This window comes from Rhinoderma darwinii, chromosome 6 (assembly GCF_050947455.1).
Source record: "Rhinoderma darwinii isolate aRhiDar2 chromosome 6, aRhiDar2.hap1, whole genome shotgun sequence".
NCBI lineage: Eukaryota > Metazoa > Chordata > Amphibia > Anura > Rhinodermatidae > Rhinoderma > Rhinoderma darwinii.
The window spans coordinates 52,230,533-52,246,593 of NC_134692.1; positions in this window are offsets into that span (position 1 = coordinate 52,230,533).

Genomic DNA, 16,061 nt, shown 5'->3' on the forward strand with positions numbered 1-16,061 from the left:
AGGGGCTATTGAGGCCTTTTACATTGAGAGATAGGATTTTAAGGGCCATATGATAGGTATGTAAGAGGTGTGCTTTGTATGTTTGTACATTAAGCGGGATATAGAAGATCCAGGCACCCTGGGAAAATGAATATAAAATTGAACCCCCTGTCTAAGTGAGCAAGGATTAGTACATATCAGGTCAAGCATAACATAAACAGAGCAAACATATAAAACAATGCTACAGAAACAGAGCACATACATTACCGCACCGCAGTGCCTTGGTATCAGAATGAACCAATAGTTTGGGGGAAAATAACTATTTAGAATCAACAATGCCCGGTGCTCAGACCACACTCGAAAGTAATGTAAACGAATTGGCTGAGAATCAGGTGCCGCCGACTACAGTCCATTCTTCGGACAGACGGCGCAGAGGGGGACCAACCCTAGGAGTGGAAGTCAGGTGCGTCACATGGATGTTCCAGCTTTTCAAAAGGGCTATACCCTCTCCAAGAGACGAGACGACATGGATGGCACCAGCTCGGTTGATAAGGAGCTTAGTGGGAAACCCCCACCTGTAGGCTATGTCATGCTTACGTAGTGGAGCGGTGATGTATGCCAAGTCCCGCCTGGCCTGAAGAGTTGCCGCTGATAGATCTGCAAAGAGCTTGACGTTGGTGTATGGCGACGGAAGCGGCTGTTTTTTTCTGGCTTTTTCCATAAGACGATCTTTGGTTGTAAAAAAGGTATACCGGGCTAGTACATCCCTGGGCACTGAGTCCGGGAGAGTTCTGGGCTTAGGAACTCTGTGTGCCCTATCAATACTGAGCTCATATTCAGCACAAGATGGCAGCAGACGTTGAGTAAATTTTTTCAAGTAGGATTGCAAGTCCTCAGAGGGAACATTTTCTGGTATCCCCCTGAATTTAATGTTGTTTCTTCGATTCCTGTCCTCATAGTCCACCATTTTAGCTTGAAGTTTGGAGAATTTATCTTCTAGAGAATTGTGGGAGTCCACCACCTCGTTATGTGATGATGCAAAAGAGTCCAGCTTGTGTTCCACATGAGAGACCCTGTCCCCCAGTTCCGTTATCGTGGCAAAATGACTCTAGTAAAATCCTTATGAAGGGAGCTGCGCAGCGCCAGAAGCATGGCCTTAAGGGTAGATTCAGACACCATCTTGTCAGATGTTTGAAATGTGGTGAATGTATCTGAGGCATCTTGAGATGCTGCATTCTCCTCCTCCTCAGCAGGGTTTGAAAGCCGCTGGCGCTGTTTCACTGGGCTAAGGACCGGTGATTGTAAATCACAAGGGGTAGAGGTAGGGGAGACATTCTCCCTCACTGCCGCGGGCGTATGTGTCAGGGAGGCTAATTCCCCTCGTTTAGGCAGGGGTACACCGGCCAAGGGTGTCATGACCGGTGAGCTCCAATCTCCATTCAGGGAGAATTGGCTGTTGTGCAGTGCTGCAGGGACATCAGCCGACATACCTGAGTCCTCCGTCTCGCGTCTCTGGGGTGAAGAAGGGCGGTCCCAGTTCTTAGCCGCTAGTTCACGAGAGTCGGCGGCGCCATCTTTGTTCCCGCTCTCAGCGAAGAAGAAACGTTCCAGGGGTCGTTCGGTCTCAGATTTCTGGGTTTTTTTCCTGCCCATCTCCGCCGGTAGCATTCCCCTAGTCAGGGTGATTGTTTTGCCGCTTTCTACCGTTCTGTAGCCGCTGAGTTAGCTCCGATGCACCAGAGTTCCGAGCTTAGGCGACCATCCGGTCTGAAGTACAAGCCACGCCCCCAGAGAATTAACATTTTAAAGAATTCATTGCATGTTGAAATAAAGCTTATCTCTTCACATTGATCAAAAGTAGTTAAGCAGTTATGAGCTATGTGAGCCAATACGGATGAGTTGACGTTCTACCATCTCAACTAAATTTTAACCGATTTTTTTTCCATGTTTGAAATGTACTTGGTCTTCTTTAAAGTCCATGTAAAACACCTGAGACTGTTGATAAATGCCATTTTTGCTCAGAAGGAATGTCTTAGGAACATCATATATTTTATCAATAAACCATTATCGGATCTCTTTCCCAAATGCATCTAAAATGAAAAAGAAAGCAAGTTTGTAATAGGTCTGAATAAACAATGTCCTATCATTTTGTTTCTACAGGTCCTATGCACTTCTATGTGAGCAGACAACAAACAAACCCTGTTTAGTCTGATCCTGCAGTCATACTCCACTCCGTCCATCAGGGTTTGTTTGCTGTCTGTTATCATGGAAATGCATAGGTTTGTATAAGAGCTGTAGAAACAAAATTATAGAATATTTTTAATTAAGACCGCTCGGAAAGTTACTTAAAATGAATGTATCATCAGAAAATCACATATTTATAAATAAGGTTTTTATTATATACAGATTTTTTTTAAAATAATGGTGGTTTTTTTATGTCACTATCCACATAACTGGCTGCTAGAGCAGTCACTAAAGCTGATATTTCCTGTTCTCTGTAACTCCCTTATCAGCTATGCTGTATATACGTACTGGCACAGGATGAGGCGAACCATCTCATTAGAAGGTGGGCAAGTTAATGGCAGCCCTATTGTATCACTAGAAGCCTAGATATGGTAGGATATCAAAACTATACACTTTAGGCTTCATTCACATCTGCGTCAGGGCTCTGTTCCGACGTTCCGTCTGAGCTTTCCATTGGAACGGAGCCCTGACTGACACAAATGGAAACCAGAGGTTTCCGTTTCCATCACCATTGATTTCAATGGTGACGGATCCGGTGCCAATGGTTTCCGTTGGTCTTATTTGTGCAAGGATTCCGTCGGGTTTCGTCGTTTTGCCGGAATCAATAGCGGAACGTCGGAGCGGAGCCCTGACGCAGATGTGAACGAAGTCTTACACATCAATAAGCCTCTGCATGGATCTCCCCTGGACTCTGGGGGAGGGACTGTACTCAATCACTTTCTTGAGACTTTAAAAATCTATGAGATTTCTTTGTCCATTTACTTCCATTCATATCATCTGTCATACGCCACGTACACACGTCCTGACTACACAGGAATTACACGTAGAAAGTGTATGTATTCAATATGGCTGCCCCAGGGAATGTTTTACAACTAAAACAGAAATATCTAAAAACAGAAAAGAACAAACGTTATTTTTAATCTCTATATTAAAATCTAATTAATGCAATATAAATTAAATACATGACACATTCCCTCTATTTAAGATGCATTAAGACAATAAAAAAAAAATTTGGTTGCGAAGGTGGACATAATGCACAGCGCCACCATAGTGCAGATTAAAATGGTAATAAACAAAAACAAAACAGAGGGTAAGGTATAAGCTCACCTATAGGAGTTGTGCTAGGTCAGGCACAACTCTGATGTGTGCATGGGTTAATAGGAGAATAGCTGCTGCCAAGGTCCGATCCGGGAAACAAGGATTGTTACCGCCAGAGTAATGTGACAAAAAGACCAAAAAAGGACCTATAACGGCGCTGCTGAAATGAAGTTTTTAAATGTCGAGGTATATAAATAAATAAATGTTTTATTGGTAGGTAGGCTATGCGTTACGACATCAAGCTGATGTCTTCATCAGTTCGATGTTGTAACGCGTAGCCTACCTACCAATAAAACATTTATTTATTTATATACCTCGACATTTAAAAACTTCATTTCAGCAGCGCCGTTATAGGTCCTTTTTTGGTCTTTTTGGCACATAAAAATCTTGACCCCACCTACACCAGGCAAATCCCCAGACCATCTGTCACATTTCAGACCTATTTCATTATTAAACACTGATCTTAAAATTTGTGCAACAATATTGGCACACAGAATTTCTTCTTTTCTGCCTGGTCTTGCCAAGTGAGGTTCATACGTGGGCAATAAGTGGTGTGTCACTCTTGAACGCCTTCTCTACTTTTTACTCTTGATGCAGAGAAGGCGTTCAACATGATACACTGGGACTATCTGAGGGATGTAATGTAAATTTGTATTTCCAACTCTTTTGTAACCACAAGTGGAACCCGTCAGGGATGTTAGTTTTCCTCGTTGATTTTTTCACTGGCCATCAAACTTTTAGCTGAACATATAAGAAACTCACCTAATATTTATTGGATAAAAAAATGCAGAACAGAATAGGTGGTTGTCTATTCAGTCCTCTATTAAAGCAATTATGGAGAATTGTTAAAAACAATACAAGGAGATATTAAGAATGTTGCTAAACACTCAAACTCTCCCAAATTATATTACCTCAAATACTTTACCTTTAGAACGCTCTCAATTACAGTAGCAAATTCCCAAATACTTCACTTACAATATCTTATTTTAAAATGTATTTGGAATAAAAAATGTCTTTGATCCAAGAGAGCAATTTTACGAAATAAAAAAATTTAAGGAATAAGTGGAATATTGGATATTTGTGAAAACAAACTATTGTTACAATTTAATAAAAGACTGCACGGGCATTTTATTTAATAAATAATATTCGCTGAATCACATGTATAATATCCATGGATATTATAAGAATGCCCTAAGTGTGGATGAAAAAATAGTTGTCCACGTATCACATTCGAGCACTAGTTGCAGGGAAGACATGGAAATGTCCCTACTTTATTACAACTCAGAAACGTCTGTCTTCATGAATGTTTTTCACTGCCCAGATCTGCTCTCACTGATCCGTCTCGTAAATTACCAGATTTTTTATTACAACAAAGTGGAAGATTTTTAAACTCTTCAACCAAGGGGTACACTTTCCCTAAGATATACCAATGTTTTTTTAATTATGTTAGCAATTTTGTTATCAATAACAAAATTGATAACATAATAAAAAATATTGGTATATCATTTAGAGATATTTAGTGATATCCTTTTTTAGCCTTTTTATTCCCTAGACTTCAGCAACAAGGAGCTCAAGCAGATAATTTACCATTTAGACAAGAATGCGTAATATGATAGCGATCCTGCGCATAATAAATTGGGTGTGTATTTTAAATATAATATGGAGTAATTAATGGGAAGGGAAAAGGGGAATAGTATGTGGTTCTATGAACAAAAAGTAAAATAATTAACTTTATTAAATAGACATACAGAAGAGGAATTTTGTTTATTTTATATAAAAAATGTTCAATGTAGGTCTACATTGTAAGTGCGAAGGACCCCTAATGCTGCACTGGTAGGGGCGAAAATTAGTGAATTGGTAAAGAATTCCTATTCAACAGTATTGACAAACAGGGGTTACTGATATTAGAAATGCCTGTCACTATTGTTGCAAAATATATCGAATGCAATGTTTCCATCGGCATCAATAGTACAATGGGATGGCAAATAAAATAGCCAGAGATAATGTCACCATGGCTTCAATGCCCTGAAATAAAAATTGCTCTGGAACACTGTAGTTATCTATAGTCCATGTCTTGAACTCATGAGACATGGATGATGGCTATTGTGGCCAGAGGCAAGTGTTCCCTAATCAAGAGGACTGTGCCAGCAGTGCGACCAGCTGATTTCTGTGTAGAGACCTTGAGCAAAGTAATTGCTCTCTCTCTGATCCACTCTGTACTGAATACCAGGTGGTGAGCACTGTATTATCGCCTATTGCCTGCACCACTTGGCACAGCAGAGGAAGCAACAGTCAACAAGGCAGTTAAGCTCCAAAGCTACTCTCACCTCCGTCAGACGTTCGCGATGCTCCGAGCCGCTCCTGGCGTGTAATAGTATGTTATATCATCTGTCAGTGATGTTGAATCACCTGAGAGTGAACGCTACTGTGCCTCCTCTTGCTCTGACCGCTCTAACCCTAGAAGAAGCCGGAAATGTCGGGGAAACGCGCATCAAATGTTTCGTTTTAATTTGTCCAATGTTAGGTGCTCCTCATCCATTCAACAGTACAAACAATACAGTGCTCACCAACAGAATTCACTTGACCTGTGTTCTCTCGCTGCTACCGCTTCTGCCGCTAGCGGTTAAAGAAAGAAGAAGCACAGCAGCGCTCACTGTTGTCCAAGTCAGAGTTCTGATCTTAACCCTATTGAGATTCTGTGGCATGACCTGAAGAGGGCTGTGTACACAGGGTATCTTAGAAATATTGATGAACTGAAACACATTTGTAGGGAGCAATGGTCCAAAATTTTATTTGCATCTACAGGCAATGTTTAGTGGAGGTGATTGCTGCTTAAGGGGATCTACAGGTTTTTAAATGTAAGGGTTCACTTACTTTTTCTCCCTGCACTGTGAATGTTCACTCAATGTGCTCATGAACAGTACAATCCTGGCCTAGCTATTGGGCAGCTTTCCAGTGTTTATTTGAATTTTCACTTTGGGGGACTTGACACATCCATGTACCTTATTACATGGACAGCCCACTGATTATAATGGGTACTGTGTAATGCTTAATTTCCCCTTTGATTGTCCTGTAGGGTAATTGAACACTTGATATCAGGTTTTACCAATGAATACAGCTGATAACTGTGAATCCCAGTTGTAGGAGACCTTGATATCAGTTTATCATTGGAGGATCTTCTTAATTAAGCAATTTAGGATAAATACTAGAAAATCTAAAAACACGATATAATGTAATAGCATACATAATGTTGTTAGCAAAGGATCTTCATATTGGATTCCAAGTTGTTTTGTTTCAAATAATTTTTTTGACACCTATGAAACATCATTGAATGACCATCTTTTTTTATCATACCGCTAATGGGAATGCACATTTATAATTAGGTCAAAACCATGGTTTTAACATGAATAAGATTTTTTTTGCCAGTAAATTCTTTTGTAAATCTCAAGTTAAGCCTTAAGAAATATAAATTTCCCATTTTGCGACTATATCACAGTATTGATATTTGCTATTTGGGTTCTGCAATATAGGCTTTAATGTAATTTATTACTGATACTTGCTCTCAGAGAACAGGTGGTCAATATCGTGAAAACTTCTCAAGCCTTATAATCGTTAATTTCTGCAGCCCATAGATCTCCTTACCAAAGGAAATTACACAAATTGTTATGAAAGTTAAGAAAAAAAGCATCTTGAAACTTTGCAATTTGGACTTCTTCCTGGCCATTTAAATATATTTAAAGCAATGATTTTGTATAATTTGTCTTTCTCTTGTGGAAACATACCGTGCTATTGTCAGTTTTAAAAAGGAGCAATTTTCTGACTTCAGAGATAAGCGTATTAAGGTAGAATTGCGCCTGTCGGATACCTATAATTAAATAGAAAAGCAGCTGCACTTATGAATAATAAAAAAAAAAAGATAATTTGTGCTGTTTTTTAATACCTAGTTGTAAAACAAAACTAAACATTTATCATGGAATATTCCTTGTATCCATCCTGTACTAGCAAATTAAATAGCGCACTGAATCAAATATAGTTGTGTTAATTTCTTACAAACTCTTTTAAAATATATAAATTATTTATTAAAATAGAATACTAATATTAATAATAATTTATTACAATAATTATATGTATGTATATGACTATTTGAATCCGGGTACAAATCTCATATAAGATTATAATTATTTATTCAGTAAAATAATACCTATACATATAATTTTTATTGTCATTTTAGTAGATGCGCTTTAACTATTTTTACAACATATGTATTACAGAATAATTAAAAATAAATATCAATTTTTAATCACTTAAACACTTAAAACATGATAGATAGATAGATAGATAGATAGATAGATAGATAGATAGATAGATAGATAGATAGATAGATAGATAGATAGATAGATAGACAATATAAGATATAGGACAATATTATATTTTATTTATTGTTGTTTTCTGTATTCCTGTTCATCCCTGTCTGTATTCCATATTCCATATTTTGGACAGCTGCTTACAAACATTTATTCGATTAATATAGAGTTCACATGTTGATATTGAGACACCCGTTTTAATATATTTTAAACTATAGATGATAAATTCTATAATCTTATCCACATGTGTGTACCTAATCTATAATAGTATTATTTTTCACTTAATATACTTAAATATTTTGGTTACTTTAATCTATCTAAATATGTTATTCTAATCTATTATTAACTCACACAAAATACTATTTAGTCCATGCTGTTTGTAAGGCCCCATGCACATTACGGACCATAATTGTGGATCAAAGTAGGGCCCCGTTCATTTCTATCGCCCACGGACACCTTCCCGTATATTTATGGGAAGGTACCGGGCCGTAGAAAGGCTCCGCAAAAAATAGGACATATCCTATTTTTTGATTTTACGGACTGTGCTCCTATACTTTAGAATGGGCCGTCTGCGGCCAGCCGTAGCCATAATAAAGGAGTGGGATTACAGCAAAGGCCGTGTGCCTCAGGCTGGATTCACACTTGGTAGAGTTTGTTTCAGAAATGAAAATCAATTTCATTCAACTGATTGCGGTTGTTTCTACACCAAAAGTAAACATTTCTGGAAAGTCCATTCAGATGAATAGAACTGATTTTCAGTCGCAGAAGATTTCTGCAACAAAATCAGCCGCGTGTGACTGCACCCTTAGCCCTGCTTAACACAAGGAAGATTTGCTGCAGATTTTACATGCATTTTTAAAGCCCAAACCAGAATTGGATCCAGGAGAGCAGACATATAAGGCCTTTCTTTATATATTTCTTCTGTTTTCGGCTTAAAAAAACACATGAAAAATCTGCAGCAAATCTGCAAGTCTCCGAATCAGAAATGCAAAAAAATTACGCCACGTGTGAGCGCTTCCTTAGGGCACATTCAGACGTGGCGGAATTGCTGTTGAATTCCGCTGCGGACAGTCCGCAGTGGAATTCTGCAGCAGCCGTTTTTTACATTTCTTTCTATGCATTTTTAGGAAACTTAGTTCAGACGTTGCAGAAAATAACTGCGGAAATTAGGCTGCGGTGCAGATTTTTCCCTCCGCAGCATGCTCTTTCCATTGCGGAGAAGAAGCAGAATTTCACTGCAAAGCAAAAACTGAAATCTGTGGCAAGTCCGCTGTGTTTTCTGCAACATCTAAATTACCTGTCAAATATGCAAATGTTGGTGAAGATTCGTTGCGTAATTGCCCCAAATCTGCACCAACATCTGCAGCGGAAAAATTCTGCCACGTCTGAACATGGCCTTAGGCTGTTTAAGCCCAATGTTGAAGTGTTCCTTGTTATTTCATTGCAAATATAGCAGATACAGAGATTATTGATTCCTATCCCAGCAGCCCTAACATGCCAATACAGACTGTAAATGTAGTCACAATAATGCACTATTGTATACTTTGATACATTAGTTACATAGTTTGCACTTTGTAAGTTAAAAACATGGAATATCTTATTCTGAGGATCCGGAGAAAGGCAAACACAAACAAGACCCACATACCCTATGTGAAAGATGTCAATGTGTTCTCATGTAAGGGATAAACATATTAATGTACTTTAGCCTTAGGTTCTCCTCACACTGTGTTTGGAGTGTATGTATGGTATATGCACCGATACAATTTCCCGACATATATGGCAAACGTATGGCTCAAACATATGCAACTGTATTCTATTCAGATGTATGTCAAAAGATCTTTTGACGAAGGGTACATATGAGTCTATGGATACATCCGACATATAGGAGCATTTCCCAGCCGTGTGAGCAGAGCCTATACAGAAAGTTCACATTATTTTTTGTCCATTTTGTCAGATTTTTTTTGCTGTTTTAAAAAAAAAAAATGTTTATAAGGCCTCGTTCATATCTGCATCCCTCAATTCCATGGTTCTACTCCATCATAGGAGCAGAACAATGAAATTGTAAAAGTAGTATTACATGGCCAGACGTGGGCTGTGTAAATGAGCGCCGATCAACGAAACAGCTAATTGATCGTTTGCTCCTTTCATAAGGCGCTAGTATGGGGACAAGCACTCGTTACACCGATCGCTCATCCCCATACAGCTCTATCGTGTTGGCAGCACGTCTCCCTGTTTACACAGATGTACTGCCGACAATGATAAATGTTTATGCATTTAAAACGATGCAATCAGCCGATGAATGTTTGCTCGTTCATCAGCTGTTCGCTGCCCTCGGCTTATCGGGAACAAGCGTTCTATGAATGCTCGTTTGCACGATAAAGGGCCTTTAGAGTGTCAAATCCGTCACACAACAGATGCAATTGGTGCCAGACAGACCTCATCGTTGTAGTGCCATTCATTTTACCAGGAAAAATAGTGCTCATGCTGTGATAATTTTTTTCTGTCAAATGTGATGGAATCTGTAAACAGGCTCTGTTCACACCACATTTTTGTATCCTGTTGGCACTATTTTTTTTAAGATTGGAAAAAAAAAGGTACCTTTAAAACAGAATGCAACAGGATGACTATATTGTTGCATCTTGTTGCCATTGACTTCTATTGTACAAAAAACAGGATCCTTCTGGATTACACAAGACAGAACATGACAGAAAACAACATAATTTTAGTATCCTGTTGCTTCCTGTTTTAGTGGTAAAAAAAACTGCATCTTTCAACAAAAGATGCAAAAACCTGGTGTATAGGCTAGGTTCACATCACGTTAGCATCCTGTTAAAACATCATGTTTGTACATGTAAATAAAAACGGAGGTCAAACTGGATGCCTATTCTGTAGAATCCTGTTCCCATAAACTTGCATTCTATAGAAAAACAAATCTTTTAAAACTTTTAAAACGGTGAAAAACTGACACGTTTAACCATGATGAAAGCCCTATTGAAAACCTACAGATCCATAAAGGCTATGTTCACATCAGAAGCACCAGATCCATCGCATAAAAGACACCAACAGTGCCCGACGAAACCCATTGACTTTAATTGGTTTTGTCAGGATTCCATCATGCTTTCCGTCATTTTGTCGGACAAAATAGTTTTGCATGCTGCGGTATTTTGTCCATCAAAATGATGGAATCTGCAACGGAGGACACTTAGGGCATGCCCAGACGTGGCGGATTTCTTCCGCCACTGTCCGCATCAATGCCGCACAGAATCTGCGTTGCAGATTCTGTTGCGGCTCTGCCCAAAATGGGCATTAAATTGATGCGGACTAGCCATTGCGTATTGAGGGGAAGTACTTCCCTTCTCTCTATCAGTGCAGGATAGAGAGAAGGAACAGCACTTTCCCTAGTGAAAGTAAAAGAATTTCATACTTACCCGGCCGTTGTCTTGGTGACGCGCCCCTCTTTCGGCATCCAGCCCGACCTCCCTGGATGGCGCAGCAGTCCATGTGACCGCTGCAGCCTGTGATTGGCTGCAGCCGTCACTTAGACTGAAACGTCATCCTGGGAAGCCGGACTGGAGGAAGAAGCAGGGAGTTCTCGGTAAGTATGAACTTCTATTTTTTATACAGGTTGATGTATATTGTGATCAGTAGTCACTGTCCAGGGTGCTGAAACAGTTACTGCCGATCGCTTAACTCTTTCAGCACCCTGGACAGTGACTATTTGCTGACGTCGCCTAGCAACGCTCCCGTAATTATGGGTGCACACATGTAGTCACCTGTAATTATGGGTGCACACACGTAGTCACCCGTAATTATAGGTGCACACACGTAGTCACCCGTAATTACGGGAGCCCCATTGACTTCCTTAGTCTGGCTGTAGACCTAGAAATACATAGGTCCAGCCAGAATGAAGAAATGTCATGTTAGTAAAACCAATACGCTCCGCAGCACACATAACATTTACATAACATCTGCGGACTTCATTGCGTAATTTTGAATCTCCATTGAAGTCAATGGAGAAATTCCGCAATGAGTCCGCAACCAGTCCGCCACACGTCCGCAACAACCATTGTATGCTGCGGACACCAAATTCCGCACCGCAGCCTATGCTCTGCAGCGGAATTGTCCGCAACGTGTAAACGAACCCTACTAAAAAGCTGTGGAAGGCAATGGAGAAACGGGTCCGCTGCGGATTTCCGCTGCGGAGTTTCCGCAGTGGAATTCCAGAGCAATTCCGCCACGTCTGGCCATGCCCTTACAGAGGCTCCAACACAAATGTGAACAGAGCCTATCAGTTTGAAAAGGGAAAAAGAAACTCAGACTAATGCTTCAACAAGTTGCTCAAACAAAATGTGAACCTTGCCTTACTTCTCATAAAAACAAAACAGGATACATTTGTATCCTGTTTTTTGACAGAACAGAATAAAACTTAGCCTGTTATATCATGATTTTCCAGGGCACCTAACCCCCTTTAAATTTATGTGTCAAAAAACTGTATCTATTGTCACATTTTTTGATTAAAAATGGTCACATAACATGTCATGGATAATTTTTGAAAGAGCTAGTCAACCCCGTGTGTCTGCTTTTCCCAGAAACAATTATGCCTGGTATTGCTGCTAAGCCTGTCGAGTGAATGAGGCTGAGTTGCAATACCAGTCAGTGGACACAGTCCATGGACAAGAGATGAATTGAATTCCTACTCTTATCTGCGTGCTCCGCCAAAACCCTCCCCACCTTAGTAGGTCCCAAGAAAGATGTACGGATCTATATGTCATTTAGCAGGCAATTGCACTTTTTATGTTCCCCAACAATGTCTTTATATAACTAAATCTACATTTACCAACACCAACAACTACATTTTTTAATTAACTTTAATGTTTTTAGAAAAATAAGTATATGTTCTGAAAATCTGTCTCACAATCATTTCTTATAGTGGACCCGATGTACACAAGTCTACACAGCTAGCATCTCTAAGGGCATGTTCAGACGTGGCAGAATTGCTGTTGAATTCGGCAGCAGCTGTTTTCTCTGTTGGTTTCTATACCTTTTTAGGTAGCTTAGTTCAGACGTTGCGGAAAATAACAGTGCGGAATTAAGGCTGCGGTGCAGAATTTTCACACCGCAGCATGCACAGTCTGTTGCGGAGAAACTGCGGATTTTCACTGCAATGCAAAGGCTGAAATCTGCGGTGTGTCCGCTGTGATATCCGCAACGTCTGAATTACCTGGCAAATATGCAAATGTTGCTGCAGATTTGTTGCGTACTTGCCTCGAATTTGCAGCAACATTTGCAGCGGAAAAATTCTGCCACGTCTGAACATGCCCTAATGGTTACATCTACTGTTTCTCAGTCAAAGTGAATGCTTTTGTCTGGTAAGATGCAATAAATAGCAGTGTAGTCAATAGCAATATCCAGCTCTATGTTACATTAAAAAAAGATATAGATCAGATACAATAGGTAGCCTAACATTAAAAAAATTTGGAAATTAAAATATAGCTATAAAATAAATAATATACAATTATATATAGCATATGAAAACAGAGTTCGGATGGTGACACATTTTAAATTCCCATAGCATATAACTTTCCTAAAATGGCTATGCTTACTTTATCTCATTCTTTGGGATGATTGACCAGCTCATTGCATTCACCAAAGTGTCAGGAAATGACAAAGGCCACATGCATGCGGTATCTCAATATGCGCTGTATTTCAGAGATAATCTCCACTAGAATACAGAGGTCAACCATGCACAATTTTTTTTTCCTGGTGGATTGATACAGATAAAAAATATTAGATTGAATGCTAAGTCTTATGAGAGCTATCATGACTTGAATGACAAGCTGTAGAAACAAGTGTGTTCTTTTTTAACCCCTTAATGACCAGGCCATTTTGCGCGTTAATGACCAAGGATTATTTTTTTTGTTTTTTCACGGTCGCATTCCAAGAGTAGTAACTTTTTTTTTTATTCCGTCGACATAGCCGTATAAGGGCTTCTTTTTTGCGGAACGAGTTGTATTTTGTAATTGTACCATTTTTAGATGCTTATAATATATTGATTAACTTTTATTAACTTTATTTTAGGAGAGAATTGAAAATAAGCAGCTATTCCAGCATTAATTTTCACGTTATAAATTTACGCCGTTTACTATGCAGAGTAAATATCATGTTAACTTTATTCTATGGTTCGGCACGATTACGGGGATACCAAATATGTAAAGGTTTTGTTAGGGATCTGCCAGGTACTTCAACTAGCTACACTCCTGGGATTAATCAATCCACACCTGAGGCCAGACCTGTTCGACTGACACCTTCTCCCACCAACCAGGGTGGCAGGCTCAGGAGTGGGAGAGCCTATCGCGGCCTGGTCTCTCGGAGTTAGCTCCGCCCCCTGCCCTTTATTACCTGCCCTGTGCTCTCCCTCAGTGCTTGTAATTCTTTTGGATTCCTGGCCCCACTGCTGCTTGCTCCAGCCTGCTTCTGCCGTGCTTCTGCCTTGCTGCAGTTCTGCTTGACCTGCTTTGCTTGCCCTGGCTTGCTTCTGTCTCCGTGCCCGCTCGGGTGTACTCACTTCGTCCTGGTCCTGACTGTTCGTTCGCCGCCCCGTTTCCTCGTGGCGTTCCGTGGCTACTGCCCCTTCCCTTGCGTGTTCCCTGTTTGTCTTCCTGTGCACTTAGCCAGCGTAGGGACCGCCGCCCAGTTGTACCTCGTCGCCTAGGGCGGGTCGTTGCAAGTAGGCAGGGACAGGGCGGTGGGTAGATTAGGGCTCACTTTCCCTTCACCTCCTTCCTGCCGTTACATAATTACAAGCCCTTACCTAGTCTACCATTTCTCCTACGCTGACGCTATCATGGACCCCCTTGAGACCCTGACCCAGCAGATGCAGGGCCTCTCCCTACAGGTCCAGGCCCTGGCCCAAAGGGTCAATCAGGGTGACGCTGCTTTAGTAGTACCCCTCACCTCACCTCTAGAACCCGACCTCAAGCTACCTGACCGGTTTTCAGGGGACCGTAAGACGTTTCTCTCCTTCCGGGAGAGTTGCAGACTGTATTTCCGCCTAAAGCCCCACTCCTCAGGTTCCGAGAACCAGCGGGTGGGTATCATCATATCCCGACTCCAGGAAGGGCCCCAAGAGTGGGCCTTCTCCTTGGCTCCTGACGCCCCTGAACTTTCCTCTGTTGATCGTTTTTTCTCTGCCCTCGGACTCATTTACGACGAGACTGACAGGACTGCTTTAGCCGAGAGTCAGCTGGTGACCTTACGTCAGGGTAGAAGACCGGTTGAGGAATACTGTTCTAATTTTAGGAAGTGGTGCGTAGCTTCTCAGTGGAACGATCCGGCCCTAAGGTGCCAGTTTAGGTTAGGATTATCTGACGCCCTGAAGGATCTGCTGGTTAGCTACCCCTCGCCTGACTCCCTTGACCAGGTTATGGCCCTAGCAGTACGACTTGACCGACGTCTCAGGGAACGTCAGCTAGAACGCTTCAGTGTGCTCCCCTCTGACTTTTCTGCGATTCCCCCCGAGGTCCCGTCTCCTCGCCCCTCCACGGAGGACTCGGAGGTACCTATGCAACTCGGGGCCTCCATGTCCCCTCGACAACGTAGGGAGTTTCGCAGAATGAATGGTCTCTGCTTCTACTGTGGGGACGACAAGCATCTACTGAACACCTGTCCCAGGCGCAAGAATAAGAAGCCGGAAAACTTCCGCGCCTAAGTGATCATCGGGGAGGTCACTTGGGCGCACAGGTATTTCCCGTTAATGTGAAACGCAATAAAATTTTGCTTCCCTTTCAGGTCTCGTTTGCTGGCCGGTCTGCCACGGGCAGTGCTTTCGTGGATTCTGGCTCATCTGCTAATATCATGTCTGTGGAATTTGCTATGTCTCTAAAGATGCCTTGTATTGATTTACCTTATCCTATCCCTGTAGTAGGAATCGACTCAACACCCCTTGCTAATGGTTATTTTACTCAGCATACTCCTGTTTTTGAACTCCTGGTTGGCTCCATGCATTTGGAGCAGTGCTCTGTACTGGTGATGCAGGGATTATCGTCTGATCTTGTTTTAGGCCTTCCCTGGTTGCAGTTGCATAATCCCACATTTGATTGGAATACTGGGGATCTCACCAAATGGGGTAATGAATGTCTTATGTCATGTCTTTCTGTTAACTCTATTTCTCCCCGGGAGGAGGTAAACACACTTCCTGAGTTTGTTCAGGACTTCGCCGATGTGTTTTCTAAGGAGGCCTCCGAGGTGTTGCCCCCCATAGAGATTACGATTGCGCTATCGATTTGGTGCCTGGTGCCAAGCTTCCTAAGGGTAGGATATTTAATCTTTCATGTCCTGAACGTGAAGCGATGAGGGTGTATATCCAAGAATGCCTGG